Below are 24,160 nucleotides of genomic sequence, written 5' to 3'. Positions count from 1 at the left end.
CTTCTATATATAAAAGAGATAAACAGCGAGGACCTATTGTGTAGAACAGGGAACTATACTCAGTATCTTATAATAACCTGTAATGGAAAAGAAGTTGAAAATAATATATATTTATATGTATTATATACATATATGTATAAAACTGAATCAGTCTGTATACTTGAAACTAACATAATCTTTAAATCAACTGTACTCTAATTAAAAAAAATTAGTGATGAAGACAGGCAGTCTGTGACTCCACATAATTTATGTGCATAATAAAGTCACCATTGGCATTGAACAAAAAAGAACAAGAGGTTGTTCTGGAGGCTGTAGGATGCCTTGTAAATGAAACATCTTGCTATCAGGGCCCTGCTGCAGCTCCTACCTGCTAAACTTCAGCGGATCAAAAATGTACATAGCAGTGGCAACTTTAGGAAGAAATACACACTCAGAGCCTCCTGTGGACAGAATACTCTTTTCAAAGGCTACAACAGAAACCAGTGTCACATCAAGTAGTAGAAAGAGCATGGGCTGGCTGGAGAATCAGCCTGAACTGGATTTGAACCTCAGCCTGCCCAGTTCTGCCTACCTGTGTGAGGTTGGCCATGCTCTTTACCTCCTCTGAGACTCCATGCTCTCATCTATAGGAAGAGGTGCTAATCTCCTCCTCGAAGGGATGTTGAAAGAATGAACAGAAAGGATTCAAGCAGAGCACACAGCCCGGTGCTTAGAGAGTGGGCTCCTCTGTGCTGAAAATCTGTGGAGCTGGCCGCCGTGGGGCCTCCAGATGGCAGTTTTCTTTGTCTGCAGATGGAAGGGGGCATTCAGAAAAGATGTTTTCTTAATGTGTGGTTTGCATATATTCTTATATGATTTTTAAAAGCTGAATGGCATCTCTGTGATGTTACTAATACTGGCTAGAAATGCTCAGCCAGGTGTTAACTCCAGGTTGTGCCTGACCAAACCTTGGGTTCCTTTCTTCTTCATCCAGTGGCTCAGTTGGTCTTTGCCTATTAGTGAGCTGACTCCAGACCTTCTTATATGGAGCGTTATATTTTTTCTGGAACTTTTAGCCTACTGCTGTCACCCTTGAAGCCCAGCCAATGTCTATTTATAACAGGCAATTGTATTCAAAAGGCTTCCAGAAGTGCCCATAGTTTTCCAAGCAACTGTACAATGACCCCCTGTGCACAGGGGCCCGCTGGGTCTTGGGCCCCAGGCCCTGTGCCCCTGATAAAATCAGGCAGGAGGACTGGGCACCAGAGTTCTCCTTTGTCTGCCTAATGCCTTCGCTTGCTTTGAGCTGTGCCAGCTCAGAGCAGTGGGAGATGAGATTTGGGGAAGGGGCTGGGGACCATTTCCCATGTGACTCCCTCTCTTTACTGCAATGGGGCGGGGTGATCGGGGGAAGACTTGGAGGGGTTGGAGTGGGAAAGATTTTCCACTACATAAAGAGAATGAGAAAGGAAACAGGGGCCCGGTGGCCTCTTGCCAGTCCCCAGGAATGCACCAGCCCTGGGAATTGGCCCCTGGCCAACCTCCTCAGAGGCTGCTGACTTGGGAAAACAGGCTCCCTGGCCACTGCCAAGAATGCAGACAATGGTCTTTTGGATATTTCACTTTTGAAAGTTAGGCTTTTTGTTTTATTATCACCAAAGGTAACATTTATTGGACACCTATGTATGCCTGCCAAGAGATAAAGCGCATGATTGGAAGTCAGTGTAACTTAAACCGAGCAGAAACACCAGGGTCCTCATATAATATTTACAACCTGCTTCTAATTAGGGCTTAATCTTTTGCTTGGGTACTTTGCTACCTTAAATGTGAGTGCTGAGTGGTACTGTAATTTTAGAATTAAAATTCATTTGTAAGTGCTCAAGTGACTCATATTATGTCACTTGAAAGGGAATCAGCTTGTCCAATTGTCATTTGGCTGAGAAAGGATTTTGAGAGAACGAAGCACAAAACTAGTGTGTTCTGTTGGAGGAAAAGAGGACAAGATCCAGCTATTGGTTCAGGATGGAGTAACTCCAACATATAGGATGTGAATTCTAAGATGGAAAGAGGGGAACCAGTTACATACGCCCCTCAATGTGTCATCACATTGGGTGAAATGATGATGATGGTGTTATGGAAAAATCAGATGACCTTAAAATATTCTTTATGATTTTTAATTCCCATCTGAATAAGTGGCATTGATAATAATAGCAGTTAACATTACAGAGCATTTTCAGTATCCTGAGAGCTGAACTTAAATATTTTATTTATGTTCAATTTATTTAATTTTCATAACAACTCTACAGGGAGGGACTATAATATCCCCATTGTACAGATGAAGAAACTGAGGCTCAGAAATTAAATGAGTTGAGTGCTCCAAGATCACTCGACTAATAAACTCCAAGGGCAGTCTTACCAAAAAGCTCATGCTGTTTGTAATGCCTGCACTGTCCATGTGTATCTTGAATGCATTTTAGAGTTGAGAGGAGCTTGCCTCTCTGGGTTTGACCGAGGGCTTTCTGGCTTCCCTTTCCCATGGTGATGGGGTGGTCTACTTATATGATATCATCTTCTGGAGGGTTCTCAGCTGTAGCTTCAATAACCATTTGACAGTGGTTCTTCTCAAAGCAGTTTTCCTGTTGGTTTGAAGGCCTTTACATCTGATATCAGTGTAGCCTCCTTCATGTTTAGAAACCTTCCTCGGTTTTGTGATGAGAGGTCCTACCAGGATTCTGAGCAGGTGAAAAGATGAAACAAGCTGCTGTGAAATTCCAGGAACTTCACCACTTTGCAAGTGAGGCTGTGCTCACACCTTGGTTTAAGAAAGTTCTATTTATATGACTCTACTGTGTGGATCACAGTAAACTGTGGAAAATTCTGAAAGAGATGGGAATACCAGACCACCTGACCTGCCTCTTGAGAAACCTATATGCAGGTCAGGAAGCAAGAGTTAGAACTGGACATGGAACAACAGACTGGTTCCAAATAGGAAAAGGAGTACGTCAAGGCTGTATGTTGTCACCCTGCTTATTTAACTTATATGCAGAGCACATCATGAGAATGCTGGGCTGGAAGAAGCACAAGCTGGAATCAAGACTGCTGGGAGAAATATCAATAACCTCAGATATGCAGATGGCACCACCCTTATGGTAGAAAGTGAAGAGGAACTAAAAAGCCTCTTGATGAAAGTGAAAGAGGAGAGTGAAAAAGTTGGCTTAAAGCTCAACATTCAGAAAATGAAGATCATGGCATCTGGTCCCATCACTTCATGGGAAATAGATGGGGAAACAGTGGAAACAGTGTCAGACTTTATTTTTTTGGGCTCCAGAATCACTGCAGATGGTGACTGCAGCCATGAAATTAAAAGACACTTACTCTTTGGAAGAAAAGTTTTGACCAACCTAGATGGCATATTAAAAAGCAGAGACATTACTTTGCCAACAAATGTCCATCTAGTCAAGACTATGGTTTTTCCTGTGGTCACGTATGGATGTAAGAGTTGGATTGCGAAGAAAGCTGAGCGCCGAAGAATTGGTGCTTTTGAACTGTGGTGTTAGAGAAGACTCTTGAGAGTCCCTTGGACTGCAAGGAGATCCAACCAGTCCATCCTAAAGGAGACCAGCCCTGGGTGTTCTTTGGAAGGACTGATGTAAAGCTGAAACTCCAGTACTTTGGCCACCTCATGTGAAGAGTTGACTCACTGGAAAAGACCCTGATGTTGGGAGGGATTGTGGGCAGGAGGAGAAGGGGACGACAGAGGATGAGATGGCTGGATGACATCATGGACTCGATGGACATGAGTTTGAGTGAACTCTGGGAGTTGGTGATGGACAGGGAGGCCTGGCGTGCTGTGATTCATGGGGTCACAAAGAGTTGGACATGACTGAACAACTGAATTGAACTGAGGTTTACACAAAATATTGGGGGGGGGTGTTTTTTCCTCTTTCCACAGAGATTCCTCATATAACAAAGGACTCCCCAGAAGGTTTCTTGAAATAGACTTTAATGCGTTTTAAATTGAATTGAATTTCCAAAATGCAATTTGTGGTGGTAATTTCCCATGGAGCTAAACACCCAAAATCAGACTTTTTAAAAAAAATTTTCCTGTGATGGAAAACAGATCATACGTGGTATTTGGGGTCAGAGCTCTGTCCCTAGAAGCCCTTAAGGGGCTAAGAGCCTGTGACTCTCAGTTCAGTTCAGTTGCTCAGTCGTATCCAACTCTTTGTGACCCAGTGGAATGCAGCATGCCAGTCTTCCCTGTCCACCACCAACTCCCAGAGCTTACTCAAGCTCATGTCCATTGAGTTGGTGATACCATCCAACCATCTTATCCTCTGACATCCACTCCTCCTTCTGCCTTCAATCTTTCCCAGCATCAGGGTCTTTTCTAGTGAGTCAGTTCTTTGCATCAGGTGGCCTAAGTATTGGAGTTTCAGCTTCAACATCAGTCCTTCCAATGAATATTCAGGACTGATTTCCTTTAGGATGGACTAGTTGGATCTCCTTGCAGTCCAAGGGACTCTCAAGAGTCTTCTTCAACACCACAGTTCAAAAGCTTCAATTCTTTGGCACTCAGCTTTCTTTATAGTCCAACTCTCACATCCACACATGACTACTGGAAAAACCATAGCTTTGACTAGACAGACCTTTGCTGCATAGTAATGTCTCTGCTTTTTAATATGCTGTCTAGATTGGTCATAGCTTTCCTTCCAGGGAGCAAACGTCTTTTAATTTCATGGCTACAAACACCATCTGCATTGATTTTAGAGCCCCCTCAAAAATAAAGTCTGTCACTGTTTCCATTGTTTCCCCATCTATTTCCCATGAAGTGATGGGACCAGACGCCATGATCTTTGTTTTCTGAATGTTGAGTTTTAAGCCAACTTTTTTGCTCTCCTCTTTCACTTTCATCAAGAGGCTTTTTAGCTCCTCTTCACTTTCTGCCATAAGGTTGTTATCTGCATATCTGAGGTTATTGATGTTTCTCCCGGCAATCTTGATTTCAGCTTGTGCTTCATTCAGCCCAGCATTTCTTATGATGTACTCTGTATATAAGTTAAATAAGTAGTGTGACAATATACAGCCTTGACGTACCCCTTTCCCAATTTGGACCCTGTATGTTGTCCCATGTTCAGTTCTATCTGTTACTTCTTGACCTGCATACAGATTTCTCAGGAGCTTGGAGGTAATTTTCACTCAGGACAATAAGAGGAGGATCACCACCAGGACCCTTAGGCTTGGCTCTTCCTGGGCAGAGTCATTTTCTTTCATTCTTCTTTTCTTTTAGTTTGTTTGTTTTTTAAATTTTTTGATATTACCACGCAGCATGTGGGATCCTAGTTCCTCAACCAGGGATTGAAACTGCATCCCCTTTGTTGGAAGTGCAGACTTAACCACTGGACCATCATGGATGCCCCTCCTTTCTTCACTCTTGACAGCTCTGGTGGGGCTCATGGGCTGTGCTCTCTGTCATGAAGAATGGGTGGCAATCTACAGTTAATCCAAGCAATTCAGACATCTTCACAATCCTCTTGCATGTTTCTGGAAGACTTTCCTGGTAGTTTTTTCTATAAAATGTTTTTTAAAGAACTTTTTAATATAAAAGTTCTTCCCTCCTTGCCAATTATATCCATTAAACATTTATTTGTACAGATCCCATGGAGCCCAATCCTCTGAATAAATGAAAGAAAACATCGAAATGGAAGACATTAGCTTAGAATTAGATTATGACTCATTGGGGATACTGTACTGATCCAGGTTACGTATTTTAATGAGTCCTTTAACAAATATTTATTGTGCTTGATTCTTTAAAGAATTCTCTGGTTAAACAAGCCAAATACCGGCCTTCTCTAATGGAGCTTATATTCCATTAAGTTTTCTCAACAGTCTGTGAAGCAGGTATCATGCTTTCCAGTTTAGAGATGTGGAAACTGAGGCTCAGAAAGGTTTAATCACTTGCCCCAGACAGATCACCCAAGTTAGTAAGAGGTGGCATTTGTTTCAGAACCAGAACCAAGCTCAACCAAGTCAGTTGCTTGGTTTTTCTATACCCTGAACTAAATATTTGAAACAATTAATGATCAAATCTGTATTTCTTTTATATTTATTTGATAATTGGAGATTATCTGGAAGACACAGCAAAAACAACAACAACAACAAAAAGAAAAACCCTGGTTTTAAGTGAGGAATTAACCAGGATGAGTCTTAGTAGAATAGGACCAGAAAGATAGTTAATCCTTTTCCCTGTGTGGTTACCATCTTCCCAGTGGGAAATTGGAAAAGTATTTATAGTGGTTATTAGTGAAAGCACAGCTTTGCAAGTCGCACATTTGGTATTTAAAGTCCTTTTGCCCAGAGAGGATCGACTGTTCCTGTTGATAAGCACGTTGCTGCGGGGCTTCTTTAGAGAGGAAAAGAGCACAGGCTGGTAGAAATGACGTGTAACTCTCAGTGTCACAAAGTAAGACCTAGCTCTGCTGCTGCCTGGCTGTGTGCCCTTTAACCTTTTCTGAGCCTCTGTTTTCTTCAGGACTTATATTAGAATCAAGTGACATGAGAGGGAAAAAAATTGAGAGAGTTAAAAATTATACCCCAGTAACAAATGAGAACAGTAACAATATGGAATTAGGATAAGGAATAGGGTTTTGACTGTGTACAGTGAGATCCCCCAGTACCTGGTGGAGGGCCCTTTCCAAAATGGTCCATGAATGGCTGAGCAAAAGAAAATGAAGGCTAACGGTTGCACTAATGAAATAAAAACGCAGTGTCATTGCAGTGGCACTACAGACACTCCATAAAGCTCTATTCTACTGAGTACAGAGAGTGAGCCACACACATTCTTTTATTTTTAAAATTTTAATTGAAGTATAATTGATTTACAATTTGTGTTAGTTTCAGGTGTATAGCACAGTGATTCAGTTATACACACACATACACACACACACACATTATCAGTGAATCACTGTACTAAACCTAACACAATACTGAGTTGAGAAGTTCTCCTGGACAAGGAAATGGCTACCTATTCCAAATGAAGATTTCTATGTCTACAGCCTTTGTATACACACCTAAATAATAAATTGACTAACTAAATGAATAAACTGAAATTCTCTTGGTTGGAGAAGTCCATGAACAGAGGAGCCTGGCTGAGCAACTAACACACACACATATATGTATATACACACATATATATTCCATTTTGGATTCTTTCCCCTTATTTCTTAATTAAATAAAAAAATGACAACTTGCCCCTGAGAGTGGTAGGTGCATCTGGCCACTCTCAGATGCCCAGGAAGCAGTTCACACAACTTGATGTGATCTAAGAAAGATCATGGTGGATACCTGCCGTTACTGGGGCAAGGAAAAGGGGCCACCTCCATCCAAGGCCCCACCTCCTGAAAGAGCTTCAACTTTTCCCAGACTCATTTGTAGGCTTACCATTTAGTCTTCCATTTACCACATGTTCATTGAGTACCTTCTGTGCAAGGCACTCTCCTCCTATTAAAATCTTTTAAAAATGTAGCTCTCTTAAAAATTTACTATTTCTTTCTCTCCGGATTTCTGCCATGCATCCTTCAGAGCTGTGATGAGGGCCCTCTTGGGAAGCTGCACAGATAGGAGTCACAGAAGCTTGTAACATGTGCTGTGAAGAGCTGCATTCAATAAGTGTTGTCTTTCTCTGCATTGGTCCTTTATGAATGTTGAAAGTGGAAGTGGATGGGTGACAGAAAGGGGAAAGAAGGCAGAGAACTGAGTCAGTCCTGAGGCTGGAATAACTCTCTAGAGAGAAGCTAGTGACTTTTGCGCTGAAGGAAAATGAGAGACTAGAACAATGATCGCATGACACACACACACAGATGCAACAATGACACACATACACACCCACAGATACAACAGATATCCAATAATTGGATCCAGTTTCTTCTCTGATCCCTCACTTCTCAGATATGAGCCAGCATTTATGTGATATCCCAGGGTAGGTAAGGACCCTGGTTCATAATGTCTGCATGCATGAAGGGAAGCAAAGACCCGTGAAATGACACAGCTCAAGCATCATACTTTTTTGCCCATCTCCAAAATGAGAAAAAGTTAGTACATTTGGGAGAAGACACACATCAGCCAGATAAAGAAAATGTGCAGAGAGACCAGACAGAACCATGCATGGAGTTCTGAGATGTTGGGGAAACCCAAGGCTAGAGCCAGACACCAAAGTAGTAGGTATTGTAGTTACCACAAGTACATGAAGGGATGGGAACTCAGAAATCTAGGGAACCTCCATGCGCTCATGAAGCAAGGGCTGCGTGTCAAGTGTTGGAAGTTAATACTCCTTCCTGTTTGAGCTCGGTGATTCATATCCTTGTCCCATGGTTCAGACAGTCCCAAGAGGACTAGAAATTGATAAGGTGCCACATTGTGATATTTCTTAAAACTAATTATCTGACAGAATTCATGGAAAATTGAATGGAGTAAAGGTTCGCACTTGACTAAGATTCACTATCATGCATGACAACATACAAATTGGTCCTTTAGGAAAGTTAATAACTTAGCCAATGTTAATAGTAACCAGTTAGATCTGAACATCAGAATTAAGATTTTTATGTCTACAGTCTTTGTATATACACCTAAATAATAGACTAACTAAATGAGTAAACACAACTTTAATTCTGAGTATATAATTAAAGAGCTTGAGCTCTCTCTTCACAGTCTATAAATGCATTTTTTTATTAGTAAAGTTAAAAACACATCTGTGGGCTCTAATACTTCTTTATGGGTGCAACATTATAAGGATATGAGTTTTGTATCTCATTTATTAAGTTCATTAGATCAATTCACAAGGGTTAAGAACTAACTTCTATGTTTATGGGTAGGCAGGTAGATTCATTGTAACTATTGGGTTTTGAGTCTGGCTAACTTCTATATGAAAAGGCACTTGTAGCGCTTTCCTGGCCTAGCCCACAGAGGGCTCAGTAAAGTCTTGGGAGGTTGATGCCAAAACTTGGCCTCTGTGCATCAGTGCTGAGTTGAATCTCGGATGAGAGTTTTGGGTGAAGTGGAAAGACAAAGCTTTATTGCTTTGCCAGGCACATGGGGACACAGGGGTTTGTGCCCTCAAAAGCTGTGTATCTCAGCCTGGGGCGGGGGGTGGTGGGGGGGATTTGGTGAGAAGTTTTATAGCAATGGTTCAAGGGTGGGGTTGCTGATAAGTATCAGGGTGTGTGCAGGGCCTGCACTCCTTTAATCCAGCCTCATGTGGTCTCCTGACAAGCTTCTGTGGTTCTCGAGGTTATCAAACTGTGACCCTCTATCTAGAATGAAGAATGCTTCATCAGATAATTAACATCTTCCATTTGTTGGGGGTCTTAGTTCTGTAAAGAGCTCAAAGACACTGTTACGTACTTTCCTTGAGTTGGAACCAGGCTTTTGTCCTAAGAGCACTATTGTTTTTTGGCTGCTTCTCCCTTGTCTCTGCATCCTCTCTCTTCCCTGATCAGCAAATATTTGGAACAAAGGAAAATGCAAGAAGTGAGGAACACAGAAAGGCTTCCATGCCCAGGAACCCCGCAGGGTCCTGCTCCATTTCAAAGTGCGTTGCCAAGTGCCTGCAGGTGCCACACTTCTGGACCCAGCTTTGTCTCTAATGAGCTGAGTCACTGTAGACAATTTTTCTTTTTGTTTTGGGTTTTAGCTTTACCTTTTTGTCTTTGTGATCAGAGGATGGGGCCCAGTGACCTGTCAGGTTCCTTGGACCTCAATGATTCTGTGATATTAAGTGTCTAACATATCATGAGGAATGCCAAAGATGGGGAAAACAGATTCTAGCTACCACAGTGTTCCCAGTAGCTCTGGAGATGGAGTTTTGGTCACTGAGAAGGCATAGCAGGCCTTTCCTCTGGGTTATATTTAAATATGTGATAAACGGAGGAATGTCTAATGATGGAATTGCAAGGAGAGAACAGAGAGAATAAAGGGAAAGAAATACATGTCACAAATATATCACCATCATAAGAAACTCACTTGTAAGGTTCTGAGGAAAATTCAATAGGAGATAATTTGTACTATCTGAAAGTTATTTGCTTAGATTCCTTTCAAATGCATAAAGATAACCTTATTTATTTTTATTAATTTTTAAAATATTTATTATGTCATCATTATCTATTTGGCTGTGCTGCATCTTAGCTGTGGCACAGGGCATCTTGGATCTTTGATCCTGCATGTGTGGTCTTCAGTTGAGGCATGTGGGATCTTTTCTAGTTGTGGCATGCAAACTCTTAGTTATGGCATGTGGGATCTAGTTCCCTGGCCAGGGATTGAACCTGGGCCCCTGCATTGGCAGTGCTGAGTCTTTTAGCCACTGGACCACCAGGGAAGTTGCAAGATAGCTTTTTTTTTTTTTTTTAAAGTCAGTTTACAATCCATCTTAATGCTGTAATTTCTCACTTTGTCCAAAGCCATCTTGTGAGATTTACAGTGAATTTAAGGATTCTATTTTGCCCAGCACAGTGTTGCTTCAGTGGGATGTGGCCAATTGGTATTATATTTGAGAGACATTATTCCTATGTCTGATTTGCATATTCCCCACTAGAGTTATCCCTCTTCTGCTTTCCAAAGTTATACTTCAGAAAAACACATGTCAGTGGAGCAATGTCTTTGACCTGATAAGCATACTTAAGTTGTAAATTATAAGGAAAAGTCTTGTCACAAGTCACACTTTTGTGGACTTCAGAGGGGTTGAGTAAATGGTCAGGCCTCACTGATTTGGAGACTTTGGAGTTGATTGTCTGTATGACTGAATATTATTTAAAAGACTGACGGTTAAGGCATTTCAAATTTATAGTTGAATTAACAGTGAATAGAATTTTTTCACTCTGTTTGAAAGATAAATAAATAAGTTATGATTGGCATTACTTTGCCAAAACATCCGTATCCCTCTCCTCTTCTTCCTCCTCCTCCTTTTTGAAGAAACCCTTGCTTAAAAGAGGAAAAGGAGGGGAGAAATGAAGAGATGGAAGCATTTGAAGAAAGTATAAATAAAATTGCAGTGGGGTAAATAAGAAAACAAACTCCACTAGCTCAAAGTCTCACCGACAAGCCTGCAGAAGGGTCTGGACTAAGACTGTTAAGATAGGGACTGCTTTTGCCTTTATATCCTTTGAGAATGGAAGAGCACCCAGTCCATTAGATGCCATTTGAATGAATGAATGATATTGTGATGAAGAAATACTTCAAAATGGATCTGAAGGTCTAGGATAAGGACCCAAAGCCAGCAAAGCCCTAGGAAACAGAGGTTGGCCTCTGACTGATAACTCCCGTTTGGTACCAGTTCTGAACTTGAGAACTTTGTCAGTCAGGTGAGTGTGAGGCATCAAGTTATTATCCTCAGCACAGGGAAGATATAATATCTATTGAATGAATGAATGCAGAAATAGGCATCCATGTTGCTAAAAGCAATGGGTCCTTTTCACAAAATTCCATGTTTTTCTGCAAGTTGATATAGACTCAGTAGATTTCAGATGGAATAATCTTACATATCCAGGTAGTCAACTCAAAACTCATGAATGTTTACAGTGTTTGCTCTTCTAAATCCTGTGACCAATCAGAGAAACTATTTGAAAAATATCTTTGGGTCACAAACAAATTGGGATCCACTTTTACCTCTGAAAAATCAGAAATCCAAAAAATAAGAAGACCTGGGCTTTGTGTCACTTTTCCTTGGCATCAAATTGTGGGGGTTTTTATCCGTAAATATTTTCAGTAAATATTGTGTTTATCAGTAAATATTTTCATGTGCATTTATAAAAAACATTCCTGGTTGGTTTTTGATGACGTGACAAGAAGAGGTGTCTGCCTGGTATGGGTTATAGCATATGACCTTTGAAAACGTGGTTCTTCCACTTAGTTCATGTGTTTTTAGGACCCAGAGATGATTGAGACAGAAAGACAGACGTGTGTTCCACTATCTTGGGGTCATAGTTTAACTTGCAAATAAGCTTTTGGAGTTAAATATTTATCTCATGTCCAGGTAATATAAAACATTTTTGTTTAAAGACTGGTTCATTTTTACCGATTTGGTACTGGGTTGCAAACCAAAAATAGCTCGTAATTCTTCAGTAGAAGTCCTTATGACTTTGATCAAATATGCAAAAGTTGCAAGCAAAAAGATAAAGCGATGGACGCCTGGCCACTCCAATTTAGTAACTGGAATGTTACCAATGACTTCCCAGTTAGTTTTAAAAGGCTACCTTCTCTCCACACAAAGAAAGCAATGTTGACTTGCCAACCTGTATTAGAACTCAAATAAAATGTCAGCCAGCAAGTTCTTTGAATCAAGAGGTCATAGACCTGGGTATGACTGTTACATTTCAGATAGGCCTGGGTTATTCTTGGAGCAATAAAACAACTGTATGTGTGGAAGCTGAAATAATGAACTATCAAAGCTTGTGAGATAATCATGTCAAGCTTGGGGATCTGAGTTGATCACCTCTTGAAGAGGACAAGCTCTCTCATCTCCTTCTAGACCTTCAGGTCAGCACAGCCAAAATCACTTCCATCTTCTCTTACAAGAGTTTTTGCTGCCTTTTCCTTTTATTTTGCCAACTCTTCCCTCCATCCCTTCCGTTTCTTCCCTCCATCCCTTCCATTTCTTCCCTCACACACATTCTGCCTAATTACATGTCAATGTAAATATCCTGAAAGGAATCCATGAATTTATTTGGACCCTCAGGGCCTTGTTCAGCAGATTTGCTTATCAACAATAAACTCTTACCTTACCTTCCAAAATATGAAACTCTGAAAACTACCTCTAGCCCTTGAAAATGTGAGGCACAGCTCTCAGATGCTGAGCATTTACAAACACAACCTCCAATTAGGAGCATATTTACTTATGGACTTTTTTTTTCCTTGACAAAAACCTCAATCACTGAAACCTGGCATGAAATTTCAAAGACTTAGTCCCTATGAGAAGCTACAAGATCAGAAAAGTGGAGAGTTTTAAATCTGGGGTCTTAGATATTTGAATAGATATTGAAATAAGCCCAGCTCTGTGGGTTGCATTTGCTCATTTTGAACATCCTGGTTTGTGTTACCTGAGGTTCTTTGTGTCTGTCTGAGGATGCAGAAACAGAATCCCCTATGGGTCTCTAATTTTTACTGGATACAAAGGCCTGTGTCAGAGCAGAGTTAGCCATGTTTTGAACTTGTTTGCTTTCTTCCCAGTTGGTCACAGTCATATATAAAATTAGAAAATGCCAAAATTGCCCAAGGAACAAACAAGTCTTTCAGAGGTCTAAAGCAATTTCTCCCTGGTTTTCCATGCTTGGGAATGGCAGATAGCAGATCTACTGTTATTAAAAGCAGACTTCATTATACAGCAGATGTGTCCTATGTGAGAAGGTCATTAGTGAGGACCAGGGAAGGAATGCCAGAAAGAGTGGATAGAGGCTGGATCACTCTTACTGCTTTGTTACTTCCTGTTGATCTTCCTGGTGGGATGCTCTACGGCAGGGGCGTGGGCTAGGAAACCTTATCTGTGAGCATCTTATTCAGCCCATTCATAGCTCACTCATGACTGAAACTTGGCATGCTGGAGTCCAGGCAGGAGGCCATGGCAACCCATTTAATACCAAGGTTCAGAACAATCTCCTTGTAATGAGGGCAGTATTAAGAAAACAGACCTTCTGCCTTGTTCTGGCCAGAGCTTAAAGATGCTAGGCTGTGTTGTAGTAGGGCTTTTCTCTTAAGTCAAATTTTGATCATCCTTTATCCTCAAATATAGATGAGCCATGTTTGATATTTGGAAAATAAATTCGTGGTATCAAATTTTCAATGCTAATCTTTTAAAATTGGCAATTACCTTAGCTCAGTTATATGTTCTCTAACCCTATCAATCTGTATAGTACTTGGTTTCCATGGGAATAAGCTTTGCACGTTCATTCATTCAGCCCAGAACGTGAATTAATTCAGGAGGCTGTGGTTGTCCTGACACTCAGTGCTAAGCAATTCTCCTGATAATTAGAAATATCATCTGTGTTGCTCCATTAGACAAGCATTTCTCTGTTTTATGGGTGGTTTTTAACAATTTTTTCGTATCAATAATCTTACTGTGCCTACTTTCTGCAAGAAGTAGTTCTTTGCTAAGATAATTGGAGTTTTTTGTTTTTCAACTTCTTCAAATCCATCATAAGAACCCCAATCTTTCCTTTTTCTTATAAACTAAGCAAATCGTCCAAATAGATGCTGATTTGTAGTCATAGGACCATAATTCTCCAGTTTGAGATAAAAGTCAAAATCATACAGAAGTCTCAATAAAACACAGATTACTGGTCCCACCCCAAGAGTTTCTGATTTGGTAGGCCTGGGTGGGGCAATGAATTTCCATGTCTAACAATTTCCTAGGCAATGCTGATTCTGGTGCTAATAGACGGGGATGTACACCTTGAGGCCCATGAGGTTTGTCAATGTTAAGTTGTCACAAAAGAACCACAAGGGTGCTTCCATGTCCTGGCTATTATAAACAGTGCTGCAATGAACATTGAGGTACATGTGTCTCTTTCAGTTCTGGTTTCCTCGGTGTGTATGCCCAACAGTGGGATTGCTGGATCATAAGGCAGCTCTATTTGCAATTTTTTAAGGAATCTCCACACTGTTTTCCATAGTGGCTGTACTAGTTTGCATTCCCACCAACAGTGTAAGAGGGTTCCCTTTTCTCCACATCCTCTCCAGCATTTATGGAAGCAACCTAGATATCCATCAGCAGATGAATGGATAAGAAAACTGTGGTACATATACACAATGGAGTATTACTCAGCCATTAAAAAGAATACATTTGAATCAGTTCTAATGAGATGGATGAAACTGGAGCCGATTATACAGAGTGAAATAAGCCAGAAAGAAAAACACCAATACAGTATACTGACACATATATACGGAATTAAGAAAGATGGTAATGATGACCCTGTATGCGAGACAGCAAAGGAGACACAGATGTATAGAATGGACTTTTGGACTCTGAGGGAGAGGGAGAGGGTGGGATGATTTGGGAGAATGGCATTGAAACATGTATACTATCATGTAAGAAACGAAGTGCCAGTCTATGTTTGATACAGGATACAGGATGCTTGGGGCTGGTGCATGGGGATGATCCAGAGAGATGATATGGGGTGGGAGGTGGGAGGGGGATTCAGGATTGGGAGCTTGTATACACCTGTGGTGGATTCATGTCAATGTATGGCAAAACCAATACAGTACTGTAAAGTAAAATAAAGTAGAAAAAAGAAAAGAACCACAAGGCTCAGAGAGAATTTCTGGAGAAGTTGCTATGTGCTTGGTTGCTGCTGCTGCTAAGTCACTTCAGTCGTGTCCGACTCTGTGCGACCCCATAGACGGAAGCTTACCAGGCTCCCCCATCCCTGGGATTCTCCAGACAAGAACTCTGGAGGGGGTTGCCATTTCCTTCTCCAATGCCGGACAATGAAAAGTGAAAGTGAAGTCGCTCATTCGTGTCCAACTCTTAGCGACCCCATGGACTGCAGCCCACCAGGCTCCTCCGCCCATGGGATTTTCTAGGCAAGAGTACTTGGTTAACATGTTGTAAATTTTGTCAGATGTATTTTTTTACTACCGTGACTTTGTGTAAATTACATGCAAATTCAAGAGGGATACACAGTGAAACCTATAAATAGAGAATGAAAGAGAATGAATATGAGGTGGAGGACACAGAGTAGACTTTGAAGAAGATATTAGACTAGAGCTGACCAGGAAACAAGTGAAAAATGTAATTTTAATAAGGCAGATAATTGTTTTTTCTTTTTTTATAGGAAGGAGACTCCTTAGTTGATTTATTGTTTAAATTATAGAAAAGCAGTTCAGTTATAGGATATGTTCTTGCCTTTAAAAGATGTTTTTCCATATAATGGCTCTGTAATTTGTGTTAAGAAGTAGATTCCAGTTCCATAGAGTGATCATGCTTTTAAAATTGTGTTTTCAACTAGCTCTATAGGTATTTCAATTGCTCTAAACTTAAGTTATTGTCAAAGTTTTAGAAGCAAATCTAAAAAAAATTTTTTTTGAAATATGGTTGATTTATAATGTGTCAGTTCCAGGTGTACGGCATAGTGATTCAGTTCTACAAGTATATGTATTCATTCTTTTTCAGGTTATTTTCCCATGTAGGTTATTACAGAACATTGGTTAGTGTTCCCTGTGCTATATAGTAGGTCTTTGTTGGTTATCTATTTTATATATAGTATTGTGTACATGTTAATCCCAAGCTCCTAATTTATCCCTCCCCTCAACTAAAACAGATGATTTTCTCTTATTTTTTAAAATAATTTTTTTATTTTTGGGTCTCTTGGGTCTTCGTTGCTGCGTGGGCTTTCCTCTAGTTGCGGTGAGCAGGGGCTACTGTCTAGTTGCAGTGCTCAGACTTCACACTGTGGCGGCTTTTCTTGTCACAGAGTACAGGCTCTAGAGTGTTCAGGCTTCAGGAGCTGTCGTTCCCGGGCTCGCAAGCGCAGTTGCAGTAGTTGTGGAGCGTAGGCTCAGTTGTCCCACAGTACATGGGATCTGCTTGGACCATGTGTCTTGCATTAGCAGGCCCATTCTTTACCACTGAGCCACCAGGGAAGCCCCAAGGCTGGTACTTTTTCAATCAGCAGTTAACAAGTAGCACAGACTTGGGTTCAAGAGATGCCCCATGTGTCACCCATAAGGTTAGCTGTTGCATGTATAAGCAGGATTTCCACTTTATAAACTAACAGATTCAGCAATGATTCAACAATGGCTGCTTTTTAAATGTCTCCTTGTCTATAAATAATGTCCAAAGTTGGCTTGATCACTAATATCTCCAAAAGGATTTTGTTAGATATATTTGACTGAACCACTGGTAAAAAAAACAAACAATGACAAAACCCACATTTTTTAACCTTGAGTATTGTTGGATTTTGTACATACTCCTGGTTTTAATGAACTTCTGAATAGACATATGATCTGTCAAAGCAAGTGTACTTATTTAATTGAGACCTTGAGATATTGTGACATTCTCTGCTGCTGCTGCTGCTGCTAAGTTGCCTCAGTCGTGTCCGACTCTGTGTGACCCTACAGACAGCAGCCCACCAGGCTCCCCCATCCCTGGGATTCTCTAGGTAAGAATACCGGAGTGGGTTGCCATTTCCTTCTCCAATGCATGAAAGTGAAAAATGAAAGTGAAGTCGCTCAGTCGTATCTGACTCTTCGCGACCCCATGGACTGCAGCCTACCATGCTCCTCCATCCATGGGATTTTCCAGGCAAGAGTACTGGAGTGTGCCATTGCCTTCTTCAGTGACATTCTATGAGGAGGACATAAAATTTTGCCTGAGAGTAACCAGTAAGGAAATGTTTTACTGCTTATTTATTTTAAACGTAATCATTACCTAATAATTCCTTGTCTAGTATTTATACTACACAGATGCATTAGTGGGTTTATTCCTAAGTGAGACTAATTGACACCCCCACTTCCCCACCCCCTCCATACCCATGTCCCTGGATTGAATCCTTCTGTGCTATCCTGAGGTCTTTCTGTGCACATGTAACCACAGCCCTTCAGAATCAGACTGGCATGAAATAGCAGTTTCAGTATTAAAGAAGAACTAAAGAAGATGCTCTGGCTTTGGACTCTACAAATCTCACAGGAGTTTAAATCATACTAGCTCTTGGCAGGTAATGGCGGGTTGTCAGCTCATTCTGAGTGTGAAGCTGTGCATGTGTTGCTTGGTCAAGTTGCCATGTTAGTGTGTTCCTGGTATGCACACCTGTCGTTCTTCATAGCTGGATGACAAGGCATTCTATTACAGAAGTCTGCCAGGGATCACATTTTCAGTTTCTCCTTTCAAATATAGTCATTGGATTGTTGCTCTCTCCTTCCCATGGACCAGGAGTCTTGTCTGGGACTGGTAGGATTTTCTATTCCCTCAACCTCCCAAGTGGCATTAGCAGTACACTTGATTGTTTTGTGGCTGTCTTCTGACCTCTGGGAAATCAGCAACTGAATTATTTGCAGGAAGAACAGGAAGGGCAGATCTAAGAGACAGAGATGAATATATTTATTCATTAGGTTGGCAGCCACTTAGTGAGCATTAGATGTATCCTCTTTGTATATGTATGTGTGCATATAGATGATGCATGATCTTCAGCCTTGGGGGGAGGTGAGTAACCAGCTAATAATCTAGCACTATGGTTACTATGATAGAAAGAGAAGATGCCAGGGACACACAAAGGTGAGTGGTTGGAGGGCTGCCTAGTAGAATTAGGGAAATCTCCAGTAGGTTTTAAAAAGAGAGGAGATTGGAAGGAAGATGACAGAAAGAGGATGTTTTGGACAGAGAAATGTAGAACAAGCACAATAGTATGAGAGAGCTAGTGTGCTTCAGGAATGGCAGGTGGATGGGCAGAGTTGGAAGGGAGAGTGTCACCAGAGAAGCTGGACATGAACCTGGAGAGGGTAACAGGAGCCAGGTCATGAAGAGTGTTATATCCTGTGCTAAGGAATTGGATTTCAGTACAATGATATACGATGAGTACTGCCTTTTCAACTCCCACCCGGGATGAAAATATTGAAAACGGATTCAAGGGGCATATGACTGGTTAGAAAATATTTCTGTTAGTTTAAGAAAAACCCAAGAATAAGTTGAGCTAGGGTCATGGCAGTGGGAATGCAGAGAAGACGGCTATTATGAGAAAGAAGATTGGGAAATTTGGGGGGACAGGAAAAAATGGCTAAGTGAAAGCCTGAGGTTCCAGGTTGGGGCCAGATAGAAGTTAATCTCTATTAACAAATCTGTTAGATAGCCTCTCTGGCTTTTGGTGTGGTGAGGATGAACAGTAAAGGCACAGAGAAGAGTCAGTTTTGTGCTAAAGAGGCAAACCTACATCTCTCCATTGGTAAAAAGAAATAGAAAAGGGGCCCTTTGTGGACCTTGTAATACCCACTCCAGAAGCTGCATTATGGTCCATAGCATCATCTCTGAACAGGAAGGTCTGCCAAAGAATGCATATTCATGTAGAACAAGCTAAAGGACCACCAACCTGTTCTCATAAATCCTTTCTTCCCTGGTTACAATGAGTTCTTGGGTAAGGAAGAAAGATTTGACCTCTCTCTCTTTGTTTTATTGCTTAAAGTGAGCAGTCTTCAGGTGCTGGAGCACAAGGGCAGCTGGCTGATCTCAGACCTTCCAAGTCCTCCCTTTTGTTGTCATCTCTTGGTTGCATCATCTCTTCAGTCTGCTCACTTTTTTTTTCTTTTGATGGTGCTACACATGCTAATGTATTACTCTTCTCTGTAGTGCAAGCAAATGGAAAAGTTAGCTCTATAAGACAATCAGTGGCAAGTTTTTAATTGTGTAAGAGGATGATGACTTCATAACATTCTACAGTGGAACTTGAAAAACTAATTCATAGCTAGTGAGTGGAAGGGCTGGAATTAGAATTCACATTTTTCCTGACCGCATTTTTACTGAGGGCTTCCACAGAGATGACATGGATGTACATGCAAAATAAAAACAAATCCAGATCCTGAATCCTGCATCAGGTGCTTGTGGGGCAGGTATTATGAAAAGCAGTAAATAGACTTGAAAGAAGAGTTAGGTCAAAGAAAGGAGCAAGCATTCTGGCTGGGAAGGCCTTCCAGAAAGCCTACAAAAAAAAATAGAAGTTCATGGGGGAAGTCACACAAAGAAGAAATGGGAAAATAATCCTCCTCCAATAAAAGCAAGAAAAATATATGAAAGAGACTGAAGTACATTCATCTTTCTTTTCTCCGCCATCCTCTGTGCAGTTGCATTTGCTCCTCGCCAAGTCTTCTCCCAAGACTTTCAAGATTAAGTGATTTTTTTGCCAAAAACAAAAGCAGGATCATCTCATTCCCCAATGGTTTTGCATGAAAACTGGTACAAGAAAATGGGTACAGTTCCTTGCTCTCCTGATGCCTACAAGTTGGATTTTTTACAAAATATTTTTGTAGTGTCCATACTGTCACCAGATTTAATAAGCTTGCCAAAATTATGGTGAGGATACTGTAATATCCTTGAACAAGAATGATATGGAGATATTTAGTCATTGGTTAGAGATGCTTGTTACTTTCAGCTATGTTTTCTTTTTCCTGTGCCCAATCTAGATTATTCCTGCCCTATGGACCTATACTGGCATTCGTGCCTATATTATTTTTCAACTACTGTACACCTGGCTCTGCCTTCCATACTTTGAAGTGTATCAGCCAAATGTAAATCCTGTCAAGGTCAGACTGTCATTTAGAATTGCAAAAAAGTTGCTGGGCATGTCCATTCGGGCACTGTGACCTATCTCCACCCAACTTTGCCCTGCCATTTGGTGAGATATTTATAACACCACATGACTGCTTCAGATAGAGGGACTTAAGCTGAAATAAACACAAAGCGATTTGTCAGATTTACCAGTGCAGAGTCCATTAATGACCTTCACCTTGGAAAGAAATACATGGGGGTTTCTGATAACCCTGAGCTGAGTCACATGTACCTTAACAATGGCCTTCTCCCTGTGACTTCTGTGCAACATCAGAATGACTGTCACTTCTCCCTGGTCTTCTAGTCCAGGAAGGAGTTGTCAGAGAGAAGTACTTAGTCTCTGAATTTCTTTTTAAAGGAATTATAGCTTCACATAACTGAATTTTGTATTAAATCAACAAGAATTAAGGAGTTAAGAGCCACAGAATCAGAGGTTTTAGAACAGGAAATGCTTTCCTTTTTCTGTATATTATCTTGTAGATTATATCCAATAACCCTGTGAGGTTAGCATGATTATTCCTATTTTGTAGATGAGGAATTTGAGGCTCAGAGGAGTCACATGACCTTTATTCTTGGTCATATAACTAGAAAGTGACAGAACCTGAAAGGAATCTGTCTCTGATAATTCTAAACCCAGTGCTTTCTGGAGCATGTAACACTATCTTCAAAGACCATTGATAGGAAACATAATGTGTTATTAAAAAAAAAAGTGGAAACAGAGACATATTTTATCTTCTTGGGCTCCACAATCACTGCAGACAGTGACTGCAGCCATGAAATTAAAAGAAGTTTGCTCCTTGGAAGAAACGCTATGACAAACCTAGACAACATATTACAAGCAGAGACATCACTTTGTCGACAAAGGTCCATATAGTCAAAGCTATGGTTTTTCCAGAAGTCATGTATGGATTTGAGAGTTGGACTATAAAGAAGGCTGAGCGCCGAAGAATTGATGCTTTTAAACTGGTGGTGCTGGAGAAGACTCTTGAGAGTTCCTTGGATAGCAAGGAGGTCAAATAAGTAAATCCTAAAGGAAAACCCTGAATATTCATTGGAAGGACTGATGGTGAAGCTTCAATACTTTGGCCACCTGATGGGAAGAGCTGACTCATTGGAAAAGACCCTGATGTTGGGAAAGATAGAAGTCAAACAGAGAAGAGGGCAGCAGAGGATGAGATGATTAGATAGCATCACCAACTCAATGGACATGAATTTGAGCTATCACATGATAGCTCAGGACAGGGAAGCCTGGCATGCTGCAGTCCAAGGGGTCACAAAGAGTCAGACACGACTTAGCAACTGAACGACAACAAAGTGTTATAGGTACTGTGGGACATAACTGAGTATCAAAGGCATAGCCCCTTATTACAGAAACGCATAGCCCTCCGACATCTGTTCCCATGCCCAAATGCCCGTTTATACTGCTCTCTCTTTACAAGCATGCTATGGGTACTAGCGTGCACATTCTGTTTTACAGTGGAGTTTGAAAAACTAGTTTACAACCAGTGAGTGGAAGGACTGGAATTAGAAGTCACATTTTTTTCTGACTTCACTTTTACTAAGGGCTTGTCCAGAGATGACATAGAAGTACATGCAAAACAAACAGAAACCTAAGTCCTACATCCTACATTGGGTGCCAGTGGGGCAGGTATTATGCAGTTCAGTAGATTTCCCTGATGGCTCAGCAGGTAAAAATCTTCCTAAAATTCAGGATACCCAGAAGTCATGGGTTTGATCTTAGATTCAGGAAGATTCCCTGGAGGAGGAAATGGCAACCCACTCCAGTATTCTTCCTTGGGAAATCCCATGGACAGAGGAGCCTGGTGGGCTATAGTCTATGGGATGGCAAAGAGTCGATCACAATAGCGCACATACACACAGACTCCAAAGAAGAGCTGGGTCAGAGAAAGGAGCAAACAATTCTGGCTTGACTAGCTGGGAAGGCCTTCTAGAAAGCCTGCAAAAAATGGAAGCTCCTGGGGGAAAGTCACACAGAAAAGAAGTGGAAAAATAACCCTCCTCCAATAAGAGCAAGAAAAATGCATGAAGGAGATTGAAACACATTCATTTCTCTTTTATTCTTTGCCATCCTCTGTGCAGTTGAATTTGCTCCTTGCCATGTCTTCTCCAAGACTTTCAAGATTAAGCAATTCTTAGCCAAGAAACAAAAGCAGGATCATCTCATTCCCCAGTGGATTTTCATGAAAATGGGTAATAAAATCAGGTACAGTTTCAAGAGAAGAAGAATCAAGCTGAGTCTATAAGGAGTCCTGCACACGAGCACATGAAGTGGCACACATATTTATGCTGTGTCCAGATCTCTTGCCTCTCACTACATTGCTCTGAGAACATCACTACTCTCTGAACAGCTGGATGTGTTTTATTGGAAAAATTATTTGTCTCTTTGTGTCAGTGTTTCTACTCCAGCACTTTGGCTCAATAATAAATATGTGAGAACTTTTGTTGAAAAAGAAGAGAAATATAAGCACACTTACAAAGAAGTGCATTAAACTTTCACATGCCTTTATGAATGGACATAAAGAGATTGCAGACTTGTATGCAAGGCCCTCATCTGACAGGCCCTGCAGGGAGGCAGTGACTAAGCGGTCTCCTGTTTCTACCTTAGCCGCACCAGTGGCTTTAGCTGACCTGCTCATCTTGAGGTTCTTAAACTATGCTCACATCTCAGAGCAAAGGCTAGCTAACCCTTCACATCTTGTCAAAATTCCTTCCCTCACATCATAGGGACCCCTGTTCAGAGAGCCATCCCTGACTACCTTATCTAAATTAGCTCATGCCAGGTACTCAAGAACCCCAATTCCTCCTATATTTTCATTCAGGGCAATTGTCATTACCTAGCTTTAATAATAAACTTACTTATGTGTGTTTTGTCCATCACCCATGCCAGATAGCAAACTCCACAGGAGTAGCTTTTTATTAACCTTTTTTTCTAGTGCTTAAGACAGGACCTAGCATGTCAAAATGTCCAGTAGTTATTGAATGAATGAACTAATTAATATTCAATGATGTGGATATCTTAGGTGGACATGAGATGAGTTTGCAAATTCCTAGTATTCTCTTTCTCTCAATATCAGTTATCTTCTTTTCCCACTTCCAGCTGAGCATTTCCCTGACATCTCTTCTGGTTCTTTTTGGAAAATAAGCATACCTACTTTTTTTTTTAAAAGGACCTCTCCTCGAGGAGAGGAGAACAGTTCTTCACAGAACAGATTATGAATTCAGTAAATACAAAGCAAGTAGACAGTGCTTGAGTCTCTGATGACTTGGCTAAAAAGGAGCATTGCCTTAAAATTTAGCACCAGAAACTCAGTTGTTAACTGTGTCAGTGGCATTTTCCTAGGGCTAGCAGCCTGGGTCTGACAGGTTATGTCCACAGGTATTAAAAATATTGACATAAAGCTGAATGATGATGCATGAGGTGCTCTCTTTTCCTGTCCCTTCACTTGACTTTGCATTCGAATGAACCCTAAGTCTCTTGGCTCCGGACCTTGTCTTCCTTATGCTGATGGTGTAGAACATGCTCTGTGCAATGGAGATCATGCTTTAAGTTTTGGGTGGGATCTTTTTTGCCTTTGCCCTACACCATTCTTTCTCATTCCCACCATTCTCAAAAAGCTTAGAGATGCTTTTTGATTCAGACATGACCTTGGTGATTCTCTTGGACTTTTCTGCACACACCATTATTGCCATAAAACAAGTGTTAACTGCTCACTCTGCAGGCCTGAGGAATCTGGAAACAGTGTTGAGAGGGGTCACTTCTTTTGCTTTCTGGACCAGCTTGGAATTGCCTAAGAATAAGTGCTCCTTTAGGGCTCTAGAGAAACTGGCATCACTGTAACTACTCTCAGCGGCCCATTCTTGGCCTCA

At 41.0% G+C, this 24,160-nt stretch overlaps 1 protein-coding gene and 1 non-coding gene across 2 annotated transcripts in view; one reads left to right on the top strand and one right to left on the bottom strand.

The window, feature by feature from the left end:
• NCKAP5 (NCK associated protein 5) overlaps positions 1–24,160 on the top strand; it is a 1,037,899-nt gene that overhangs the window by 76,440 nt on the left and 937,299 nt on the right. The gene's annotated exons all lie outside the window — the stretch shown is intronic.
• Positions 10,275–10,348, bottom strand: TRNAG-GCC. The gene has a single exon. It is a non-coding gene; the product is annotated as a tRNA-Gly (tRNA).

This window comes from Capra hircus, chromosome 2, assembly GCF_001704415.2.
Source record: "Capra hircus breed San Clemente chromosome 2, ASM170441v1, whole genome shotgun sequence".
NCBI lineage: Eukaryota > Metazoa > Chordata > Mammalia > Artiodactyla > Bovidae > Capra > Capra hircus.
This window is presented reverse-complemented; position numbering and strand designations above follow the sequence as displayed.